The sequence below is a fragment of the Aythya ferina genome (genome assembly GCF_964211825.1).
Source record: "Aythya ferina genome assembly, chromosome: 6".
NCBI lineage: Eukaryota > Metazoa > Chordata > Aves > Anseriformes > Anatidae > Aythya > Aythya ferina.
Genome location: NC_140303.1, coordinates 39963516 through 39972864, shown reverse-complemented (window position 1 = coordinate 39972864; position 9349 = coordinate 39963516).

Below are 9349 nucleotides of genomic sequence, written 5' to 3'. Positions count from 1 at the left end.
TTTTTGACCGGAGGGGATGGGGGAGGTGGATGGAAGAATGATTTAGTGAGTGCTTTTGCTATCACTGACACAAAGCATTGCCCTGGTGTGGCAGAGGGAGGACAAAGCCTCCTTTGCTCCCCGTTGTACCTGTGCAGTGTGAAAGCTGCATGCAAAACGTACGGGAAGGGGGTTGTTACAGGAGGAAAAAAGCCTTTCTAGCAGGTATAATCGTTGTCATCCAAACTGCCTCTGCAATGTTTGAGTTGCATTGAAACTTCCTCGATGCATTTGTTAAAAAAAGCACATACTACAAAAGACCTGTCATGTCTCCTGAAAGGCTGCAGTGCCAAAAAGACACTTTCTGAAGGAAGAAGTGCCTGCCACTTTTGAGATCCATGTGTCTTATTTAAAAAAAAATAAAAAATAAAAAATAAAATCCAAGATGATATGTAGGAAAAATAAATAGTGTTGCTAGCACATCACTGGCTCTTTAAGACAATTATCAGACTTGAACATCTTCATCTGGCCACACTGGAGGCCCAGAATCATAAAACCCGGGATGAAAGCACACAATAGTCATCAGCTGAGGGCGAGCTGGGGTGGTTGGTGAGTCAGTGCCTGCCGCCCACTGGGGTTGGACGGGGACGGACTCCCACCAGGAGAGGAGGAGGAGATGAACTCAGCAGTCTGTGCATCCGGAGGAGCTGAGGCTCGCGCTTGGCTCCGCTTCGGCCCTCAGGAAGCTCCCACAAGCAAACACACACGTCCCTGTTTTGTTGTACATCTTGTGCAAGGGGGAAAAGCAGCTGGAGAGCAGGGCCAAGATAACGCTGAGAAAATTCCTTCTCCGTTGCACAACATTTCTGTGGCGACTCCTTCCACTGCATTTAGTGAGGCTGATGGGTGTTTACAGGATATGTGGCTTCTCTCCAATTCATCTCTGCTGCCTGCCTAGCTGCATGCAGGAAAACATTTACGAGGGTGGCCCAATTAAATTCAAAATAACTCATTTTTTGTCCTTTAGGCTTCCACTCCTCAATCTGCCACAGTTACTGATGAAAGGACCTTTTCCATTCCTCTCTGTAAGAGCATAAGTAGTGAAAATATGTGTAGACACTTACCACCATTTCATTTACCATTAGAGGGTGGGAGTCCTCCCTCATTTCTCCTCATTTCTGTGACAGGCTGTGTGAAGATAACCAGACAAAAGAAAAAAACAATTAACAATCAATTTTAATTAGGATTTTTTAAAAACACAACAACACACAGATAAGTCAAAACCGCACAACAGTCCAGAGCTGACCGACCCCCGTCTGGTTGTACTTGCTTTTTCCTTAGCTGCAGAGAGTTGTGGAACGTCCTCTAGAAAACAAATCCCTTTTCTCTTTTGCTTTCTTTTGTCTCCTGACAGCCATTAATGACCTTAAAAAAATATCTCCTAAAATGAACTGAGTTAAGAAGGACTACTACCTCCAATGGCAGTAGCCACCACTGCTGGAGCATGGGTTTTAAGACATTTTTTAGGTGAATTTCACCATATTGTTACTGCTACTGCCTTTTTAATAGTTGCAGTACAAATGATGAGCAGCTACATTGCTTTACCAAAAGAATTGCTGTATGACATACTAAAAAAACAAAGTTCTGTTATCTTTGTACAGGTTGGGTATTGAGAAATAATGTCAGGATTTTTGTTCTGGAAATACAATGTAAGGAGCTGGTCGAAAAAGAAGTGAAGTGTGAAAAGCCATTCCCACAGGCTGCAGTGCAGAATCCGAGCCCAAGACCTGGAGGGGATGGGGGTTAGCAGGGACAGATTGACTGTCCCCAGCTTCATGAGCCACATGCCACCGGTTTCAAACAAAATTTGGAAATGTGCAAGCCATTTGCCCAGATCTCCCAGAGATCTGTGTGGGTACAAGGGCAGGGAACAGGCAGAGTGAGGACACGTGGTGCTCCTTCCCACAGTGGCGGTGCCTCCATGCTGTGTGGCACAGCCATGTGGCAGTGCTGTCACTTGGGCCCAGTGGCTTGGAAGAACCGTGGACCTTCTCCAAGGCAGAAGCTAAGCAAGAAGGCACATCTCAGCCCCGATGGGGCTCCAGGCAGCAGGCTGCACACGAAGCCACATTCCCAGCTCCCTAGGTGTGCTCCGAGAGCAGCTTGGTGTTCCCTGGCAAGTCCCGGGAACCAGAATATGGGAAGGTTCCCAGCAGGGGCAGGAAACCAAGCTCACACTGACTTCACACTGAAATCACAGGTGGCTGGGATGACCACAAGCCTGCCGCAGTTAATCCCTTGTTAAAAAGCATGCCTTCGGCCCGCAGAGCCACAGCAGCACAACGCTGCATGGCGGCAGGGCAGGTCGCCAAGGCAGGCCGCTCACCTCAGAGCGGGGCCAGTGGGGATGGCCACCCCACAGCACTGCTCTGAGGCAGGAGGGAGGGATCTGAAGGACAAGCAGGCAGAAGCCAGCAGTTTGTGCTTCTTGGGGGGATGCTCCCCACAAATGTCTACCTACTGGGGGCAAGGGCCTGCTGAAGAAAGCTCTACCGGGATCCCAGCTCGGCTGCCCAGCCCTCAGGCTCCTGACCTTCTCCAGACCCCACAGTCCCAGTCCAGATGCCACCAGCAGCACTGGTCAAGTACAAAGGCTTTGTGGCAGAGACCCCAGCAGCTCTCAGCCACCGGGGTATTCAGGAATTTAACCCTTCCTGCACATAAGAATAGCCCAGTCCCATCTGCGGCTGGTATGGCTGGCACTGAAGCCAGTGGGCAGTGCTGGTGTATGTCTGTGGGCTTTACTTTCACTCAAGACATGCTTTAAAAAACAAACAAACAAACAAACAAAAGATTTCCATTTTGTCACAGATTCTGACAAGTCTTTCACAGTATTGCTGTAAAAGCAACATCTCTCTCTGGTGTTGCACATAGATGTGCCTTGCCTGGCCTGCACATAAGGACCCTGCAGAAACCCATCGTATTTACCATTCTCTGGGTGCTTCTCTTTATGAGCAGATCGCTCTTGTGCAGATACAGCCAGTTCTTAACAACTGGAAAATTGTAATGCACACAGCAAACACCACTGAGAGCTCTTTTTTCCCCTCTAAGTTACACGAGCACTTCCCCCATGAGTTAAGGGATTTGGCATTTCTCTCAGGCATACTTTACATTTTCCAAACTTTCTGAATAACACATTGAGAGACTTAAGCATCTGCACTGCCAAGCCAAATGAGAGAAGAAACGATTTTGCAGGCTCATTAATGCCTAGCATTGACAGGCCTGGAGGGGCTGCGATTTTATTTACATAGGGTAGAGACAGGCCTGCAGGGAAGAGCGCTGTTATTTAAATAGGGAAGAGGTCTTCCTTTGGGGGGGGCTCATTTAGATGCAAACAGCACAGGAACTGGGAGCAGCCTTACATCCATACAGCTTTATCTCTGCTTCCAGAAACCTGCTTAGAAACATGGCAGCAATTTCTGGTTTGGGAGGCAGCCAGTGTGTTTTAGCCACCCGTGCAATGGAGCTGTTCGAGTTCAGGTACGTGGGTTATCCCTCTAGCAGGGCCGCAGAGAGCAAGCGGGGATGAACTAGCCATAAAGGAAAGAAAGAGAGTGGAAAATGAAGATAGATTTAAAAACAAACAAAAACAAAAACAAAAACAAAAACAAAAAAAAAAAAAAAAAAAAAAAAAAAAAGCAGTGACAGTGTTTATAACAACTACAGTTGTTATGTTTAGCTTCCAGCCTCCCCCCAAAGCCAAACGCAGATCACTGTATTTAAGCAATAAGCCCATGCTGGTTTGGACCGATGTTACATTTTTAGCTTGTCATATTCTCAGCTTTTTAGTGTGGGAACCTTGAAGAGCCTCCAGACTCAGCGCTGCCACAGGAATCACATACTGAATGCTTAATACAATATCTGAGAGCCCAAAGCATGACATTTGTATTACAAAAAACTCAGGTGCCCAGGATTAAGGCAGTCACCTAAACTCATTTTATAGCAGTTGGGGATCATCACCAATGGTAGTGTGTAAGATATTCCTTACGCCTCCAGTTTGCACAGGGTGCGTTTGCTAGGGTCATGGACTGTTTAATATGTCTGCTTGCTTAGCCTCCCCTGAAGCTGCCCAGTTCTTAGAGAGATAAAACACAACCCTTGCAGGTTTCTTCTAGCTCTCAGGCAAGTATCCCAGATGGACAACAGCAGCTGAAGCGCAATTTAGTCTCCTCGGTATTTCAGGTGCCTGGAGCCAGCAATTGCCCTCGTATCTGATACAGACCTTTCCAATCAGGCATGTGTGCTCCTGCAGGGATGAACACTGTGCACTGAGAGTGGCACCAAGATAAAATGTTTAAAACAAATGTGCCAAAGGCCTTGCAGTGAGCTGCACCTGGCTCGCTTGACACCTCAGTCTGAGCTATCGCATCTCAAGTCCTTAGCTTCATGGCAACTGACATTTATGCTGCCACTTCGGCACCAGCTGGTCCAAAGGCACATCCGTCACCACTCCCAGGCTTTGTGCAAATGTAAACAGGAGTAAATAAATCCCTGGGTCGCAGCAGTAAAGAGTTAAGGAAGCGATGCACTTTCCCCCAGGGGAGAGCCTATTGCAACTTGTAAACACTTGCTGTCTATTTCCAGGTGGTAATTAAAGCAGCCACCTCCACCAAGTCAGTATTACATCAAGAGGCTGGCAATTTCCTGGAGAAAACAGCTGTGTTTCCACTAATGAGCCTCAAGATCAGCAAAATGCAACGGCTGCCTGCAGTTGTAGGTACAGCTCTAGCACGTGAAAGCCAGAGACCCTTTGATAAATCTTGGTGGTATTTCTTTGAGGTTTTTGTTCCTCCTACTGGTATTACGCCAGCTTGCAAAAGTCTGCTCATCATGCTATGAGATTTTTCCTTTTGAAATATTTACTGTGGGTAGTTACTAATTCAATTAGATGACAGTGACACATGGAATTGGCTCTGTCGCAAGGGGGCAAATTAGGTCACATTAACCACAGCAGGAGGGGAAAAGCAAAAGCCATTGTGTTTCTGAGTCTCTGGAAGAAGAAAATTTTTGTATCACGTATTTCACTGAAATGTATATGTTTGCAGGATGAATTAATCTTAGCAGGTCTGGAGCAGGCACGAATGTTTAAGCAATGGTTGCATTTACTTCGTGTGTCATATTCGCATTTTCACAAATTACTTTGCAAGTAATTGCCATTTTTTAACAGGAAGGCTGGGCAAAATAAAGCAGAATTGTCAAATACTGCTGCGAAATGGCCTTTGCAGATTCCTCACAACCACACAAAGCTGGCAACAGCTTCAAGTGAACAGATAAAATTAGGATGTTTGTGCGTGTTACTGGTTACATTGGTGGGCGGGTGTCAGTAGTTCTGCTATTGGGCTGTGTAAGCCTGGTGTGCATGTCCACATATAATGTCCATGTATGTATATATATTATATTGTCTCTCTATCTGACGAATTTTATTCTGCACTGGACTTACACTGCATTCAAACCAGTAGGAAAACAGCTTGTGCATTCATTTTTCTCTGGTGTGCATTGACCTGACACCTCCACCAGTGCCTCCCTCCCTCCCTGGGATGTTTTTCTCCAAATCATCTCCATCACCTCTGCCTCTTGCTCCAGCTGCTGGTAGTTTCCCCCTGTGCTGCTTCCTCACTGCCTTCATGCTGGAGGAGCAAAACCCCCTCAACTCAAGCAGATCTGCTGCCTAAAGACTGGGGAGAGGCTGAGCTTTGTAAACCCACAGGTCCCAGGTTTGGTGGAGATACGACCCCAGCCTGCCCGCTCGCAGTAGATTTGCAAGGCAAGAGGCCCCCAGAGGTGGCAGCTTTTATATTAAATACTTCTAGCATCAGCAGCACTCATCAAGCTCACCTTCCATACCAGCTCCAGGCATCTCAGCACACCCACAGCCCACCCAAGGGAGGACAGTCACCTGCTGGACACGGTCCCACCATGGCTGGGGGGCTCAGCCCTGTCTTTGGCCCTGCTGTGAGAGCTTGGTGGGGAAAGCTTGTGCTCGTCGTGTTAAAAACGAGCATTTTCACTATCTAGACAGAAGCCTTCAATCTCCAGGGCCATCAGTCTGTACCCCTGACAAAGACTGAATGAAAGGCAAAACATAATTACTTACATATTACTCCATCTGACATCTTAAATATTGAGACATCTATCTAGTCTAAAATCATTCATACGAATGTATTTGTGGCACCTTAGGCTTAGGAAATTTTGAACAGATGAAGTGATAACGTTCTTCAGCTCATCTGGGTCTCCCGTTGTAATATGGTTTGGTTTTCCCCAGACGCTGGGCTTTTGTTACAGCCTCACGCTGTTAAGTTTTGGTCCCACCTGCCATGAACTTTATACTGTTTCTGGTTGCCTGTGGAGGTATTTTCCATGATAGTCCGGCATATTAACTTGAAATTTGAGGTAATGCATCCATTTTTTGAAAAGTAAGCATTATATGAAATGAGTATAAATGTCATGTTTTTCCACAGCTGTCAAGGTATTGTAATTTCTTTGTTATTTTATGGATTGAAAAATTGAGGCAAAGAGGGCAAATGCTTGCCTGAGGCTACGCATTCAATAGCAGAATAAAAATTGACAATAGCACACTAAGCTCAGGCCACGGAAGTATTAACTCTTTGTCAGCCTTAAGCATTCAGAAAGCAGGGGATGCAGGTCCCCGTGCCATATTTGTGTTCCTAAAACCCTCCATGTACAGCTCGTTGCCTTTTGAGTTTTGAAGGTGAATATTCGAAGCAGTTTAAAAAGTCTATAAGTGAAAATAATTGAAAATAGTGAAAATAGCGACTGCTGAGAATCTCACCTATTTGCAGGAGTCAAAGCTGGTGCCTTAAGGAGCAGAGGATGTTTTGTGACATGATAGCAGGACGATGCTTCTTGGTGCAGGGATGGAGCCAGGGTCCAAGCAGCAGGCACCGGTGGCAGCCACATCTGCAGGTGTAAGTCCTGTGCAAGAGGGCATGGGAAATCCTGGCCAGAAATTGCTAAGAAACCGCAATGCATCGATTTCCAACAGCTTTGCTGATAAAAATAGGGACACGTGGGGACAAATTCACCAAGTGCTGGATTTGCACGTTCACGTTCAGACTTTTCCTGGCTTTCGGAGTTCCTCCGCATTCCCTGCTCGCAGTCAGCATCTGTGCTTGCAGCCTGGGCTTTGGGCAATACAAGGAGCTGGAAAATACCTCATGAAAACTGTGTAAATTGCATAGAAATGAAGAATTTTAAAAACTTCTCCCTAGCTGTTACAGCCAGAGGGGAAAAAAAATGACTTAGCAAACAAAACTTCTCTTTGTTTAGAGAAGGAATCTGCTGTGTCTGACATGGTTCCTGGTGAAAATGTGTTTTTATGCAGCATGCTGTATATGTCATTCCCATAACATGCATGTTTTGTACACAAATCACAGATCGGGGCGGTTTATTTTGAGTAACAAACCATATTTGTGCTCTTGTTTGCCTGAAAAAAAAAAAAAAAGAATTAACTCCAGAAAAAGTAAACAGAAGAATTCACTATAAAAAGTGGAGCTGTGAAAATTGAGGGGCATGGGAATAATTAGAAGCATTTTACTACCTGCTGGTGCTTAATGCCAGCTACACTTCAAGCATCTGTCTGTCTGGGTGTTTATGGTGCACGGGTACACCCTGCTATCGTGCAGGTATGATGCAGATGAACTCCCTCGCTGTAGTAGTGGGGAAGCCAGGGGTGATCCATCTCAGCTCTACGAGGTGGTGTCTCAAATTGCTCTCTTGATGACTGAGATTGTAGCTAATGATAAGCTAGTTGATAATGATAAGGTAGTTGATAAGCTCTCCACCCCTTCCCTGCCTATCCCAGGGCACAGGAACGCTATGCACAGCTTTACAGAGCTTGGCGATAGTCATATATTAAGGCAAGAAACACGTGTGTGTGTGTTTTTTCCCCAGCAGAAGTGCTAGAAAACATTAATAGCATTTCTCAGGTTTGTTAGCTGCCACGGTCCTTCCTTTCATCTTTGGCAGCAAGCAGCTCGTTAAACAAATCAAAGCAGGTTTCCTGGGACTGCCTCGATCTGTTGGCAGCGCTTTGCCCGGCTGCACGCGGTGTGTCCCCAGCACTGGTGTGCTGCACACAGCAGGGCACGAAACGGAGCACAGATCTGGCACGTATTGCATGGACTTTCACTTTTCACCTTAAGAAGTCACAAAAAGGTCAAAGTGCATCAGGCTGGGGAGACGCTGCCCCTGCAGCAGTGTTGGGATGGGATCAGGCAGGGTAGGGGGGAGCAGGTCCTGCTGCAGCCCGTCCCCATCAGTACACGGGCGATCCTACACACTGCGTGTGCTGCAACAGGGAGGCACAAAAGGGTGTGCTTGCATTGTGACTGCTGTGTTTTTATTGTTCTTCATTCCGAGAGGTTGGTTTTTCTTAATAATGCATTTATATTTTCCTCCGCGGTGCTTACCTTTGGAGTTGAAGCTGTTAACCGCAGCCAGACGTTTGGCAGCAGCGCGGCGTTTTACGCTCGCATAAAGACCATTAATGCTCGCCCCGAGATCGTTACCACGTTAATGAATCACAGGATGCATGTGCTCGGGTAAGCAGGGCCTCAGCTCAGCCCCAAGGTGGGAACCAACTTTTTCCAGAGAGCTCCACAAGTCCCTACACCGCTTGCTAAGGCGAGCACTGACCCCAAACACACAGCAAGAGGCAGCCTCTGCGGGATGGTGGCTTGTTGCCCCTACACCTTTAACACCCTACACCCTGCTGCTCGCCCTTTAGGGGCTGGGATTGCCAGATCCCAGGCAGGAATCGCAGGGTAAGGGTGGCACAGCATCCTGCTGGTGTACGAAACCATGGCAACGCTGCTCGGCCGTTTGTAGGCTGTTTAATTCGCCCTAAACATTTTACAGGCATTGTTCTTTCAGCTTTTTTTTTTTTGTATATTTATTTTAGTGCAGGCTTTAATGGACTAACTGAGATTTTGTCCCTCCCGCAGTTGTCCCCCAAAGGGAATGTTACGATGTGCTGCTCGACGTTTCTTTCCAAAAAGCCTTGGGTAGGAAATCGTGTGGCTTGCCAGAGCTTCAGACCACTTGCGTGGCATCTTGCTTCACCTTTGAAACTGGGCTGAAAAAGCTCAGACTAAGACAGGGGCCCTGGCTGGTGGCAAGGGTGAGGAGGGGTTGGTGCTTCGTGTCAAAGTTGGTGCTTCGAGCCTGCAGCTCCCCCCCTCCATCACAGCGAAGCCGGTGTGATAGTCAAATCAGCTAATTGGCACCATTACGGGAGGAAAAAGAAAGCTCAGACAGCTAATGTGGGAGATGCTTTCTGACTTCTGCAAAG